Source organism: Phaenicophaeus curvirostris, chromosome 1 (genome assembly GCF_032191515.1).
Source record: "Phaenicophaeus curvirostris isolate KB17595 chromosome 1, BPBGC_Pcur_1.0, whole genome shotgun sequence".
NCBI lineage: Eukaryota > Metazoa > Chordata > Aves > Cuculiformes > Cuculidae > Phaenicophaeus > Phaenicophaeus curvirostris.
Genome location: NC_091392.1, coordinates 192,456,960 through 192,470,871, shown reverse-complemented (window position 1 = coordinate 192,470,871; position 13,912 = coordinate 192,456,960). Strand labels below are relative to the sequence as shown.

General features: G+C 42.7%; 1 long non-coding RNA gene across 1 annotated transcript; it reads right to left on the bottom strand.

The window, feature by feature from the left end:
• Positions 1 to 560: 560 nt before the first annotated feature.
• LOC138716854 (uncharacterized) lies at positions 561 to 6,661 on the bottom strand. The gene is made up of 3 exons (XR_011336754.1): positions 6,534 to 6,661; positions 3,663 to 3,758; positions 561 to 626 (listed from the first exon to the last, which is right to left on the bottom strand). It is a non-coding gene; the product is annotated as an uncharacterized lncRNA (long non-coding RNA).
• Between the last annotated feature and the right edge of the window lie 7,251 nt (positions 6,662 to 13,912).

Below are 13,912 nucleotides of genomic sequence, written 5' to 3'. Positions count from 1 at the left end.
TGCTAATCCCAAAACAACTTCAGTTGTGATCGAGTGAGGCAATGCCATGCCTTGTGTTTGTATTGCTCCAAGGGACAGAAAAAAGGTCACACCACACATCTCTGCACTCTCTCCCTTATACATATTTTTAAATCTCTGCTCCATCACTGGCTTTCCAGGTTGACATTTCCACTGTGCTGGGACATTTGGAACAAATTTACCTTTCAATATTACCACATGCAAGCAACATAAAGTGGTAGCTGAGGGGTGCTGCAGGACACACAATACCCTTTCCAGTATTCCCATCATTTACAAAGAACCACGTAATGGGGGTCTGGGCTTTCCTCTTGAAACAAAGCTTTCAAATGGTTTGGCTTGGCTTCCTTTAGAGCTACAGGCCAAGTGAACTACAGCCATTTGTTCTGCAACCATAAATCTCACAAGCTATAAAGTGGTTTTCTAATCTTTTTATTTTACAGGGCACACATTTTCTCAGTGAGCCATGCCCCTTCTTAGCTGAGATTTGGAAAAATCTGCATGAGGAAACCATTCCAGCCTTCAGAGCTTAATTTCTCCAGCTGTTACATTTTCCTTATTTTCTGGGCTGTCTTCTTTCAAAAATTAGGTGCTCCAACCTGTCACAACCACTGTGTAGAAGGAAAAGAGAAGGATCATCAGCAGCACCACAATAAAGTTGATCTTGGAGCCAAATAAAACTCTTGTGGAAATTAACTTGACTAATCTTTCTCCTTAAATAAAAATACAAAAAAAAAACCCCAAACCCAGAACAAAAACCTGACAACCCCAAAAGCCCCAAATCAACAACAAAACTGAGAAATGAAAGGTTTTGTGAGGGAAAAAAAAATGTACACACAGCTGAGCAAACAGATTTTGAGGTCTGTGAGCCATCCTTCCTCTGGACAGGATCAAAGTAACTCTGCTGGAGAGCATTATGGAAAGAGTCACACATAAATCGGGATCCTGAAAGTTTAGGAGATAAAAAAACAGGGAAAGGATCTGCTGAAGTTCCCTGTGACAACTCCCACTGCTACGAAATCCTGCTTTTAAATATCTAACTGCTGTTTTGAAGGCAATGGGGAATAAAACTAGAAGAAATAGCACAAACCACATAAGATATTCACTCCTTTGTCCTTCCACATCCTCCTGCTCTGGTAGATCCTCTCCTACACCAGCAGAATGGCACTGGGCCCACTCTCCCATGCTGAGATGGTGCAGGTAGGTGATGGCATCCTGCCTGGCTGGGCGAAACCACTTCCAGAAGGCATCACCTTCAGTGGCAGCTTAGCAGCAGTCATTCATGCTTTTCACATGCCTGACCATACTAGTCTCTGCCATATCCACAAGATGGAATCATAGAAACCCTAGGTTATTAAAAATCTTTGAGATCATCAAGTCTAACTGTGCCTGTCTATTACTAAATCATATCCCTAAGCACTTTATCTATCCTTCTTTTAAATACCTCCAGGGATGTGATTCAATCACCCCCCTGGGCAGCCCATGCCAGTGCTTGATAACCCTTTCAGAGAAGTTTTTCCTAATGTCCAATCTGAACCTCCCCTGGTGCAGAGGTGCCTGGACATACAGCTTAAGACAGGGGTTTCACTCATTTGTGAAACCTGGAGGACCTCCTACTAGTGACAAAGTCAAGGAGGATGGGAGATGTCTTCACATCACTGCAAAGGAGCTGGTACTTTCTGGTGAACCTCTCCTCCTTCAGCAAGACCATGCATGGGTGAAAGATGTGGAACACAGGAACAGATTTGTAGATCATATCCCACCTCTGCTTGCACAGGGAGAAGGAGCCAAGCTCTGCCAGTTACTGGTAGCTCTAAAAGGAACAGCTGAGGTCACATCAGCAGTCCTCATATCCGTTCCTATTTCCAACCCCAACCCTGTGTGACAGCAACAGTGACATTTTGAGAACAAAAAGAAGAGCCAGTATTTTTTCATCCATAATGAGACATGGGGACAGTTTATTCCTAAAAGTAAAAGCAAACAAAACCAAGAAAGACCTATAGAATCACAGTTTGGGTTGGAAGGGACCTTAAAGTTCATCTAGTTCCAAGCCCCCTGCCATGGGCAGAGACGTCCCACTAGATCAGGTTACCTAAGGCCCCATCCAACCTGGCCTTAAACACCTCCAGGGATGGGCAACCCACAGCATCCCTTGGCAACCTATTCAAGTGTCTCACCACTCTCATAGTGAAGAAATTCTTCCTAATGTCTAGTTTAAATCTGCCCCTCTCCAGTTTATACCCATTCCCCCTTGTCCTGTCACCACAAGCCTTTATGAATAGTGCCTCTCCAGCTCTCTTGTAGGCTCCTTCCAGGTACTGGAAGACTGCTGTAAGATCTCCTCAGAGCCTTCACTTCTCCATGCTGAACAAGCCCAACTCCTCTCAGCCTGTCCTCATAGGGAAGGTTCTCCAGCCCTTGGATCGTCTTTGTAGCCCTCCTTTGGACCCGTTCCAACAGCTCCATATCCTTCTTACATTGAGGATTCCAGAACTGGACACAGTACTCCAGATGAGAGATCACAAGAGAGGAAAAGAGGGGGAGAATCACCTCCCTTGACTTGCTGGCCACGCTTATTCTGATGGAGCCCAGGATATGGTTAGCCTTTTGGTCTGCGAGTGCACATTGCCAGCTCATGTGGAATTTCTCATTGACCAGCACCACCAAGTCCTTCTCTGCAGGGCAGCTCTCAATCACATCATCCCCCATTGTGTACTGAAATAGGGGGTTGCCCCACCCCAGGTGTAGGATCTTGCACTTGGCCTTGTTGAACCTCATGAGGTTCTCACAGCCCCACTTCTCCAGCCTGTCCAGGTCCCTCTGGATGACATCCCGTCCTTCTGGTGTGGCAACTACACCACTCAGATTGGTGTCATCTGCAAACTTGCTGAGGGTGCACTCAATCTCGCTGTCAATATCGTTGATGAAGATATTAAACAGCACTGGGCCCAGTACAGACGCCTGAAGGACACCACTTGTCATGGATCACTACTCTCTGAATATGACCATCCAACCAGTTTCTTATCCACTGTACCTTCCACCCGTCAAATCCACCTCTCTCCAATTTAGAGAGAAGGATGTTGTGGGGAACCATGTCAAAGGCTTTACATAAGTCTAGCTAGATCACATCTGTCAGTTTACCCATGTCCAGTGCTGTGGTCATCCCCTCATAGAAAGCCACTAAGTTGGTCATACAGGATTTGCCCCTGGTGAAGCCGTGCTGGCTGCCATTAATCACCTCCATATCCTCCATGTGCTTTAGCATAACTTCTAGGAAGATCTGTTCCATGATCTTCCCAGGCACAGAGGTGAGGCTGACAGGTCAGTAGTTCTCAGGGTTGTCTTTTCTGCCCTTTTTAAATATGGACACAATGTTACCCTTCTTCCCGTCACCAGAGACTTCTGGTTGCCACGACTTTTCAAATGTCATGGAGAGTGGCTTGGCAATCACATCGGCCAATTCCCTCAGGACTCTGGGATGCATCTCATCAGGTCCCATAGACGTATAAATGTTCAGGTTCTTCAGGTGGTCACGAACCTGATCCTCCTCTATAGTGGAAGGGGTTTACCCCCCGGTCACCATCTTGCTGTCCCATAACCTAGGAGGGGTGAGGAGAGCAGTTCTGGGGCAAAAAATTGTTCAGTACCTCAACCTTCTCCTCGTCTCTGTTGATATGAGGTCACCATTCCCAGCCATCCGTGAGGATACGTTCTCTTTGACCTTCCTCTTTTGATTGAAGTACCTGTAGAAGCCCTTCTTGTTAGTCTTTACTTCTCTTGCCAAGTTTAGCTCCAGCTGCACCTTGGCCTTCCTGACTTCCTCCTTACACAACTGGGCAGTGTCCCTATACACGTCCCAGGTTACCCGTCCCTGCTTGCACTGCCTGTGCACTTCTCTCTTCTTCTTTAGTTTAACCAACAGGTCTTGACTCAGCCACACCAGTATCTTCCCTTCCCTGCCTGATGTTTTACATATGGGGACTGAGCGCTCTTGCACTTTATGGAAAGCATCCATGAATATTTTCCAGCTCTGTTCGCTCCCTTGTCTTTGAGGACCATGTCCCAGGGGATCCTACCGAGTAATTCCTTGAAGAGCTGGAAGTCTCCTTTCCTGAAATTTAGTGTCCTGAATATAGTTCTTCCCTCTCTCATATCCCTCTGGACCTTGAGCTCCACCAGTGCATGATCACTGCAGCCCAGGCTGCCTCCGATCCTAATATCACTGGTGAGTTTGCTTGTATTGGTGACCATCAGGTCCACTATTGTATCTCCTCGGGTGGGGGTCTCTGCAGCTGATGAATATGTCATTTCTCTTTTTGGCCTCTAAGTATTACACTTATGCACTGCCTAGTGTACTTTAGAGACTGCTGCAAAATACGTGTCCTTTTCAAATAGTTGTAGGAACAACTGTTCTTGAGCTTTAAAATGGCCTTTGTTACACAGTGGGGTTTTCATTTTAATAATTCCTTACATCACAATGTGTGCTTGCATGCTCAGGAAGAGTCAGCCAAATGCTTGAGCTGAATCATGTGTTAAGAGATGGCAAGGAAACAATATCACACAATGGACATATGAACATCATTTTTTACATATTAGACACAAATATAGTGAAGTGCTGAGAGCACAGAAAAAGCCACAATTTCCCATTTAGTTCTGCTGAGCTTGTACTGAATTGTAAATAGGGGATAAGTCTCCAAAACAACTTTTCAAGATTTAAATGCAGCATCTGGAAGGTCTGTTCTGAAACACACTGATTTCAAGGACTGCAGGAAATTTGCACATACACAATCATTTTGCATTTACCTCAGATCTCACTTATGCGGAAACCAAAGTTTTATTTGCCCATGTTGCATCCCTAGTGAGAAATTGTTACTGCCATCTTTTTTTTCTTAGTATACGGTTTTGCTTCTTATTCCTTGCTTTTTTTTAATACAGGAAGGAAATGTAAGAATGTCAGGTCCAAGGTGACTTGTCTGTAATACAACATGTTTTTATTCCACATGTAAAAGGAATGCCAGCTTGTTCAAATATCAAAAATGTTCTTCCTCTCACCCTGCTGCAGTAACTGTTACTTATCTCTAAAAGCAAGCAAAAACCCCCAACCCTAGACAAAAGATCTGCTTATTGTTCAGCTGTGCATCCACTCTAATGTCTTTATTATGAATGATTCAGATGGCATGAACACATGATTTTATACAGTATTCATCCAAGTTTTTCAACCAAAACATTCTGCAAACTGGATGAATGATCTGTGAATTGATCTATTTTCCTGCATGGTTCAGAATGAATTAAATTGTTTTTAAAATGGAACATTTTCCTGATACCTAACCGCACCAGTTTGCCTTAATTTCTCTTAAATCTAATCTTGAGAGTATTCATATTTCATAAAATTACATTTCACACTAGATTATGACTGTTTATTTATAAAATATTTTTTATTATTATTCAGCATTATGGTTGAATATAAAATACCAATTATTTTATAGCGCTCTTCCCAAATTCTTTCCCAGCCCAGGAGATGTGGTTACTCTGTAAAGGCTATGATACATTCAAATAGAAGAATTCTAAAACTGCGTACTTAAAACTCTTTATGCCTTTAGCATACTGAAATATCTACTGCACGGCAGCTCTGGGACAACCAAGGAATGCAAGACACATTTTTATCTGACCTAGCACAACCCCTACATGTAATAAGATATTACCAAATTGTCTGTAAATTAAAATCCTAGTGGAACTCTGCTCAGCTCAGGGAAAGTATCACTATACTTCAGGAAATACTGATTTGCTGTGAATGAAGAAATTACAATATCAAATTTTTGTATTAGATAAATAAGGGAGATTGGTTTCTGAGTCAGCTGTGGATATTTAATATTTTTAATAGATGCTACTCACTTACACTTGTTCCCTACACTCACATTCCTGTCTCCAACATGTTCCCACCTTCTTTTCTGCAGAGATGCTCAGACTCAGGGTACAAGCGTCAGTGTGAAGAGGATGGTTCACAAACTGCTGTCAAGAGCAGTCGGTGTTTTTATTGGAGAAGACAACACCTAAATAACCAAAACCACATGGAATGAGCTTCTAAGATTCCTCCTGTCCTGGTGATCCTTCCTTATCCACTTCTGACAAAGCACAAATACAAATGGATACTGACGTTAGGAGGGGCTGTCTTTGTAGCTCTTAGGAATACCATGGACTGTATGTTCATTTACCTCAAACTAACCCAACCCTACTACTCCTTTAAGTGTCATATCATGTCATATCTGTAAGTCTCCCAGGCTAGAAACATTGTTTTATATCACTTGGCACAGCTTTGGCAGACTTTGATATAGTGTCCTGATTCACTACAAATTTTTCACGTGACCAAACGAGGGCCACAGTCACTTCAGATATCTGGTAATTGGGACTTACACCCCAGAGATTTTATGAAAATGAACAGATTGATGAAATAGAAAATATTACAAAAATCACTGTGATTACTACATAATCTTTTGCATACAAAAGAGACTATGTCCAACCTGCATCCCTAGCCAAACAGGAATCCTGGAGCCGTCTCCTCATCTTCAAGAAGGTGCATTGACCCAGCTTGCAACTGCAGGTTCCTGGTTCCCAGTCTGCTTGGAGCACAGGCAGAACACAGGGTGAAGTCTGCCTGCAAAGACCAGAGAACAGTACAACAGAGCAGGCTATAATCAGCAAGATTTACTACTCACGCCCAATAGTAGGGAGCTGACTGTAATGGTAAAAATCAACATTTTAAAATCTCAGAATCACTGCAGATAAGAAGTGCAAATAGAGAAACATATGGATTGATATGATCTGGTCCAACAGCAAAGTACGGATCCATACAACCTGGTGTCTAACTCCAATCCTCATTGCTAGAACATCTTCAGCTAATCATGCTCAGCAGTTCACTGACCGTGTGACCATCACAACTCACAACATTCTTGATTTATGAGGAAAGAAACAGTAGAAACATTGCAAATTTTTAGCCATCCATGATGGTTTGCTCCGTATTTCATTTAATCAACAGGTAAGGAATGTGCCAACAAGAAGCTGGCCAACCCAAGAAGGAGTAAGCAGAACAAGTAACTGTTCGAAGTATAACTTGACTGTACAAGCTGCAACCGTGACCCTCCCCTTGGCAGAGGGGAGGGTCATGCTATTTAGGATCACAGATTACTGATTAATACACAATACTGTAGAAAGGGCTTTCCTGCACTCACATCTGAGGGGACACTGAAGAGGACACTCCAGTGAAAAGCCTAGAAACTTCTTCAGTCAGTTCAAGCTGTTTAAAGGTCACCTTTTCTCTGAAGGCTGTGAAGGTAGTTCGCTTGTCTGGGCACCCTGCATAGCCAAGATTACAGAAGCACAAATCTTTATTTAATATTTGAAGAATAATGGTATTTGAAGAAAACTGAAAAGCAACTTGCTGCATTTTTTCAACTGGGATGCATAAAAGCTGCATTTTAGGATGGGGGGAGAAACATGAGGCTAAGTAAGTAAATGGATGGTTTGGTTTGTTTAAACTGTAAAGCTAATATCATACATGTTGCAAATTTGTCCTGGTCAGAACAGAAGTGTCTGGTAAAGATCAGAATCAATGACTGACACATGAACTGGAATGGAGAAGTGAATGCAACTTTGTAGACAAAAAAAATAATAAAAAAAAATGGAGGATTGTGTCCTGAATTTGAGAAGGAAGTAAAAGAAATAAAGTAGAACAAAAATATAGCATATGCAATACTTAACAGTAGAAATGAAATACAATGGTTTTTTTCTATTCTTCAAATCAGGATTAAAATGAAGGGATATATCAAAAAGGCAAATTTTAAAATTGTTTAAAAAAAAAAAAAAGAAATGCATGATCTTAGAGGAGAGCAGGTTAGTCACAAAAGGAGCAGAAGAAGAGGAAGAAGAGCACCCAACCCTGGAAAGAGACCCCTCCACCTTGAAGTTCTTTCAGGATCACTGCTGGGAGAAGAGTGGTGAGACCAGAAGGGCTATATGGTAGCAAGGTGTGCAGTACCTTAAGCATACCTGGGAGAAACAAACAGTGCAGAAAATGGCTGCGTAAGCATTTTTAGCCTTTTTTTTTCCCCTTGAAAAGTTTCCCAGAAGCAATGATGCACTCTCAGATGGGAAACAGCATCCAGGCTCTAGCTGTAATAGTTCTACCTGAAAAGGTATGCAGAATCAGGACTAGAGTTGCAAATCTGTTCCATTATCCTCACTGCTGGAATAAGAAGGTGACATAGTCTGGAAAATACAGGAATATCTGATGTCAAATTCTATGTATTACAGGTACTTTGCAAATCTAGCTTTTATAATGCAGAAAGGTGCCTTTATATTTTCCAAAACACACACCAAAACCAGAGGTTTCTCCATAACACATCTTCTGCAATGATGATACACTTACAGGATTAAAGTTTACAGAATCAGCTAAACGGAGAAAAGTCCACTCAGCTGCCAAGCAGTAATTCCCTCAAGCTTTCTGCTATCTCTGCAGACACTGAACAGGGTACTCTACTTTACGTACATTGATTTGGAAGGTGTAGTTTTGTATGATGAACTTGGAAGCCACTGCTCAGTTGCATACCTCCACTTAATATTTCAGAGGGGAATGGAAACTAATAATTAGTACAAGTTTAGGCTCATGTATTTTACTAATGTACCAGCTGTGTGCTTGGATCTTAGGGCACAGGGTTCAGAAGGAACTCTGTATGGCATGGACAAAAACTCCGAGGAACATGTGCCTTTGACTCTGGGCATGGTTCTTAATCAAAGTACTGCTCAGCAAAGTTGACATTTGCAAGATAACCAAGAAACTTCATCTGGCTTTACATACTTTATATGCATATACACACGCACATGCACAATATGAATCAAAAATTGACTTAGAAACACTTATTCATTAGGCAAAGCAAAGCCCTCCAGAGTACAAAGACCCTTTCTCAGTGAGGTTCCTGGCACTCATAGCTCTCTATTACTTTTTTATTATTAAAAAAGGAATTAAAACCATATTTTTCTCATTTCAGTAAATACCTTTACAACGTCCAAACAATTCCAACAATGATATCATCTGCCTCACTCCTCCAGGGAGAAATTCAGGCCAGACCGATAGTCCTGCTTATTCCTGGAGCACAGAGCTTCACACCAAGGCATAGGCAGCAAGCCCCACTCTTTGGGGCGGGATATGCATGTCACAGCACCAACCACTTTACACTGTACCTCCTACAGATCCCTCCCTCCTCCTGAGAATTGTTCAGCACTATAAATTCTATAAATTAAGACCTGAATACTCCTAAGCCTGATCTCTGCAGGCAGATACTCAAAGCTGTTCTTCAGCAGGATGTGCTCACCAGTAAGGATCTGCCCATATGGATCCTATTTCTCCACAAATACTTTTAAGGATATGTACAACATGTAGCATAATTGGGCTGCAGTCCTTGAAATGGCCTCCGATTTATTAAATTAGATGACTCACCTCCAACTTGTTAAGTCCCCAAGCTTAGGAAGGAGGTTAAGCATGCTTTTAGTTGGCTGCCTGCATGACAGTGGACTCCCAGGGAGAGCTCCAACATCCCCAGCACTGTCAGCCTCCCTGCAGCCACCTCTCCTCCATGCTTTGTGCAAGGTACCCCTTCTGTCCACAGCACAAATTCCTCCAGCCCATGTCTGCTCAGCCTGACACCACTGCAGGCTGGCAGATGGGGATGGCGAAGACCAGGAGCTCATCTGGGCTTAGCTCCGGGTTTACTTTGTACACAGGCTTGGAGCATCATACTGACAAGAGCACACTCTCCTGGGTGGAAAACTGGTTGGATGGCCGGGCCCAGAGAGTGGTGGGAAATGGAGTTAATTCCAGCTGGAGGCCAGTGACAAGTGGGGTTCCCCAGGGCTCAGTGCTGGGTCCAGCCCTGTTCAATGTCTTTATCAATGACCTGGATGAAGGCATCGAGTGCACCCTTAGCAAGTTTGCGGACGACACTAAGCTGGGTGGAAGTGTTGATCTGCTGGAGGGTAGGGAGGCTCTGCAAAGGGATCTGAACAGGCTGGACCGTTGGGCAGAGTCCAGTGGCATGAGGTTTAACAAGGCCAAATGCCGGGTCCTGCACTTGCAGCGCTACAGACTGGGAGAAGTCTGTCTAGAAAGCTGCCTGGAGGAGAGGGACCTGGGGGTGTTGGTTGACAGCCGACTGAACATGAGCCAGCAGTGTGCCCAGGTGGCCAAGAAGGCCAATGGCATCTTGGCTTGTATCAGAAATGGCGTGACCAGCAGGTCCAGGGAGGTTATTCTCCCTCTGTACTCAGCACTGGTGAGACCGCTCCTCGAACACTGTGTTCAGTTCTGGACCCCTCACTACAAGAAGGATGTTGAGGCTCGAACGAGTCCAGAAAAGAGCAACAAAGCCAGTGAAGGGGCTGAAAAACAGGCCTTACGAGGAACGGCTGAGAGAGCTGGGGTTGTTTAGCCTGGAGAAGAGGAGGCTGACGGGAGACCTTAGTGCTCTGTACAACTACCTAAAAGGAGACTTTTCTCCCAAGTGACAGCGGACAGGACAAGAGGAAATGGCCTCAAGCTCCGCCAGGGGAGGTTTAGGCTGGACATCAGGAAAAGAATTTCACAGAAAGGGTCATTGGGCACTGGCAGAGGCTACCCAGGGAGGTGGTTGATTCACCTTCCCTGGAGGTGTTTAAGGCACGGGTGGGTGAGGTGCTAAGGGGCATGGTTTAGTGTTTGATAGGAATGGTTGGACTCAATGATCCGGGGGGTCTCTTCCAATCTGGTTATTCTATGATTCTAAGATGTTGGTGATCAGCTCTACTCAAACATCAGGTCCTGTTCATGGTAGATTCTGAAGTCTCCTGTTTGCTAGGATCTACCTGCTAGAAAATTCCACTGAGGCTTGAGGGGCATGCCAGAAATGCAGTCTTGCTGAGCAGACCTCCTAGAGGTTCTTCCAGGAGCAAGGACAGTCCTTCCCCCAGACCCTCAGACATTTGCTGGCTGAAGAGGTGAGAGAAGCTGAATTTTCAGAGCTCTAGCAGTTGTGTGTGTACTCCTAGCTCCAACTGTAGACCATCACAGATGATCAACGACACAGTAATCACCTCTTGGTGAAATATGCCAAGAGACATGTGAAATTATTTGCAGACATGCTGAACTGCCTCCAGCCCTGGCTTTCACAGGGGTCTCCATTTTTAAACATTAATCGGTGTTCCTCAGGATCTTTCAGTAAAGGTAGAGCTGCAACAGGTCCCTCTCCTCTAGCTGCTGAGAAGGAAGTCTACGCACTTCCATATGTCATGCTTGCAGGCTGACAGCATGGCTTCCCAGCAAGAAGGATCTTTTGCTGCCCACACAAATGCTTTGTCATAGTGTTGCTGCTAATTGAACACATGATCATAAGTGTGTAAGCACTTGTGGGAGGTCTGTAGATGGCACAGGTGGTTTTGGAGGATGGCAAAAGCCATCTTTAGTCAGCATCCCCAGTTCTACAACTAGGAAACCAACTCATTCCTCAAAAGTATTGATGTCAATTAACATGCATGGGGGGGTCATTGGGAACCTTATGCAAAACACTTATCAGTACCCACTGCAACACAGAAACATTATCTACTGTAAGATCACGCAGGCAGTCACGCACAGTTACTTACTGACATACTTAACTTTAGGACACCACAAAGCAGAGGAATAGGGGACTACATGGACATCTGTTCTATCACTGCTCCACTGCTTCCTGTCATTCTCACTTAACGAGTTTTACTAGTATCTGCCTTGTCTTCAAGGACACTTCCAGGAATAACTATGTTCCCAGCTAAAACAGAAGACAAATAGGTATGGTTTTAAGAAAAATGTAAGTTTGCTACACAAAAATAAATTAACATAAACATTGGAGAACTGTGGCAATAATTAACAATTACTACATTATAGAACATGCACACTGAATTCTGGTTGATTAACAGTGTTACTCTGCGAAGTAAATAAAAGTTCTAATGAACATGCATACATTTCAAAACTGCTATAGAGTTGTCTACGATTTCCAACTCATTTTTTTTTTATTGATGCCTCACTACCTATACATAGCAAAATGCTGGGAAAACCGCTATTCTTTTTAAGAACTGTTTTCCTTAAGGAAAGCATGGAGCTTTAGAGGTCTGGAAATTATGGAATGTTAAGCCTGCTTTGGGATAACACCTATTGTTATTCTAGATTAGTAACTGTTTCTTGAAAAAGATCCAGTAAAGAGATTTATTTTCATCTTCTTAGAGTAATTGGGATGTTTCTGGCAACTCCAAGATTCTCAGTGTTTCACAGAAACAGAGTGCATGGGGAACAGGATGCACTCAGAATCATTAAGTTGTTCATGCCCTCGGCTTATTTACAGCAGAACCTTGGCAGCTAAATAAGCAACTACAGGATTACAGCAGGCAGTGATAGAAATAACGCTACAGGAGGTGGAAAGCTATATGCTACTTTTTGAAAAACAAATGGTGATCTCTAACAGGAACTCTGTGTTTGGGAGAAGAGTATGTGTATTAAGACAAGCATTGCTTTCACAAAACACAGTCAGCAGAGCAGCTACAGAAAACCCGCTTTCATTAAAACTATTTCTACCTCGTTAGTGATACCTAAATTAAATAGGCACATTGCTTCATTACACAGAATTCCCAACAAGTCAGATTAAAGCAAGGTAAATACCTCAGATACACCTTAGAAACACATACTGCCCTGAATTGACTGGATATGAGACAGTTAGTCCCTCTGTCTCAAGAACCTGTTAAAAAATGGAATAAAAATGTTTGTCCCACTTTCAGACACTTCTCTGTCAGTCCGTGACCTGCTCTAGCAATAGTGTTCTATTTAAAACTGTATTCCTGGATTCCACTTCAGTCACATGCTTTCTCTGCACCCCTACAAAGAAGATGGGAGCCACTGTAGTTTCAGCAAATGGTTTTCCTCCACACAAATCTCTTAAGTTAAAGGGTTATCAGTCATTTCAATCTGCTATTCCTTTGCTCCTCTGCATCCTGCCAAGCTATCACTATTCAGACCACCTGCTACAGGTTCCGAAGGGATGCACTGATGTGCCTAAAAAAAAAAAAAAAAAAAAAAAAAAAATCAGGCTTTCCTCACCACCAACAGGACAATCAATTCAGCTAAAGAAGGAGCTTTTGATCAATTACAGATAATCCAAGCATCTCTGTGAAAGGCAGTGCAACCATCAAGCACAGCAAGCTATCAAGGCTCTTGAAGCAAGCTAATTAACAACACTAGTAACAACTGCATGTCTCAGCTGAGCTCCAGAAGGCACTTCAGTAGCTAAAGGAGTGGTTTACTGCATTTCTCTTCTTCAGTTCACCTCAGTACATTAGTCAAAATTATCTCACTTACACACTCTTCAGCTCTTTGGGCCAATTCTATGACACTGGGTATCAGTTTTGACCCCTGATTATAGCTGTTAAGTCTTAGCTCATCCAACCTGATTTTATTGATATGGGGGTCATAACCATCTCACATTGTTAGCTTTAGCAGGGAAACTAACAGACTTTCCCAGCATGGGTAAGATTTTGTAACTTATTAAAATTTTAATTGAGATTTTCTTTGAAAAATAATTTTTGCATGTCTTCTAATTTAAAAATGTCCCTTTTTTATAGCATTAACATAGATTTGGGCTATTTTCATATATTCAAAGAAACAGAGGCAATAATTGCATTAACAGGAAAGCATGTCAGAAAGGATATACATATATAGCAGTGGAAAGAAAAGATAATACTTGAAGAGTATTTTTACTACTCCAATGTAACTAAAAGCTCCTGAAAGCATTTCTTAAGATCTACTTAGCCATGTTACTATGTCAGTTTACTAGTAAAGGATTTTTTTTTCAAA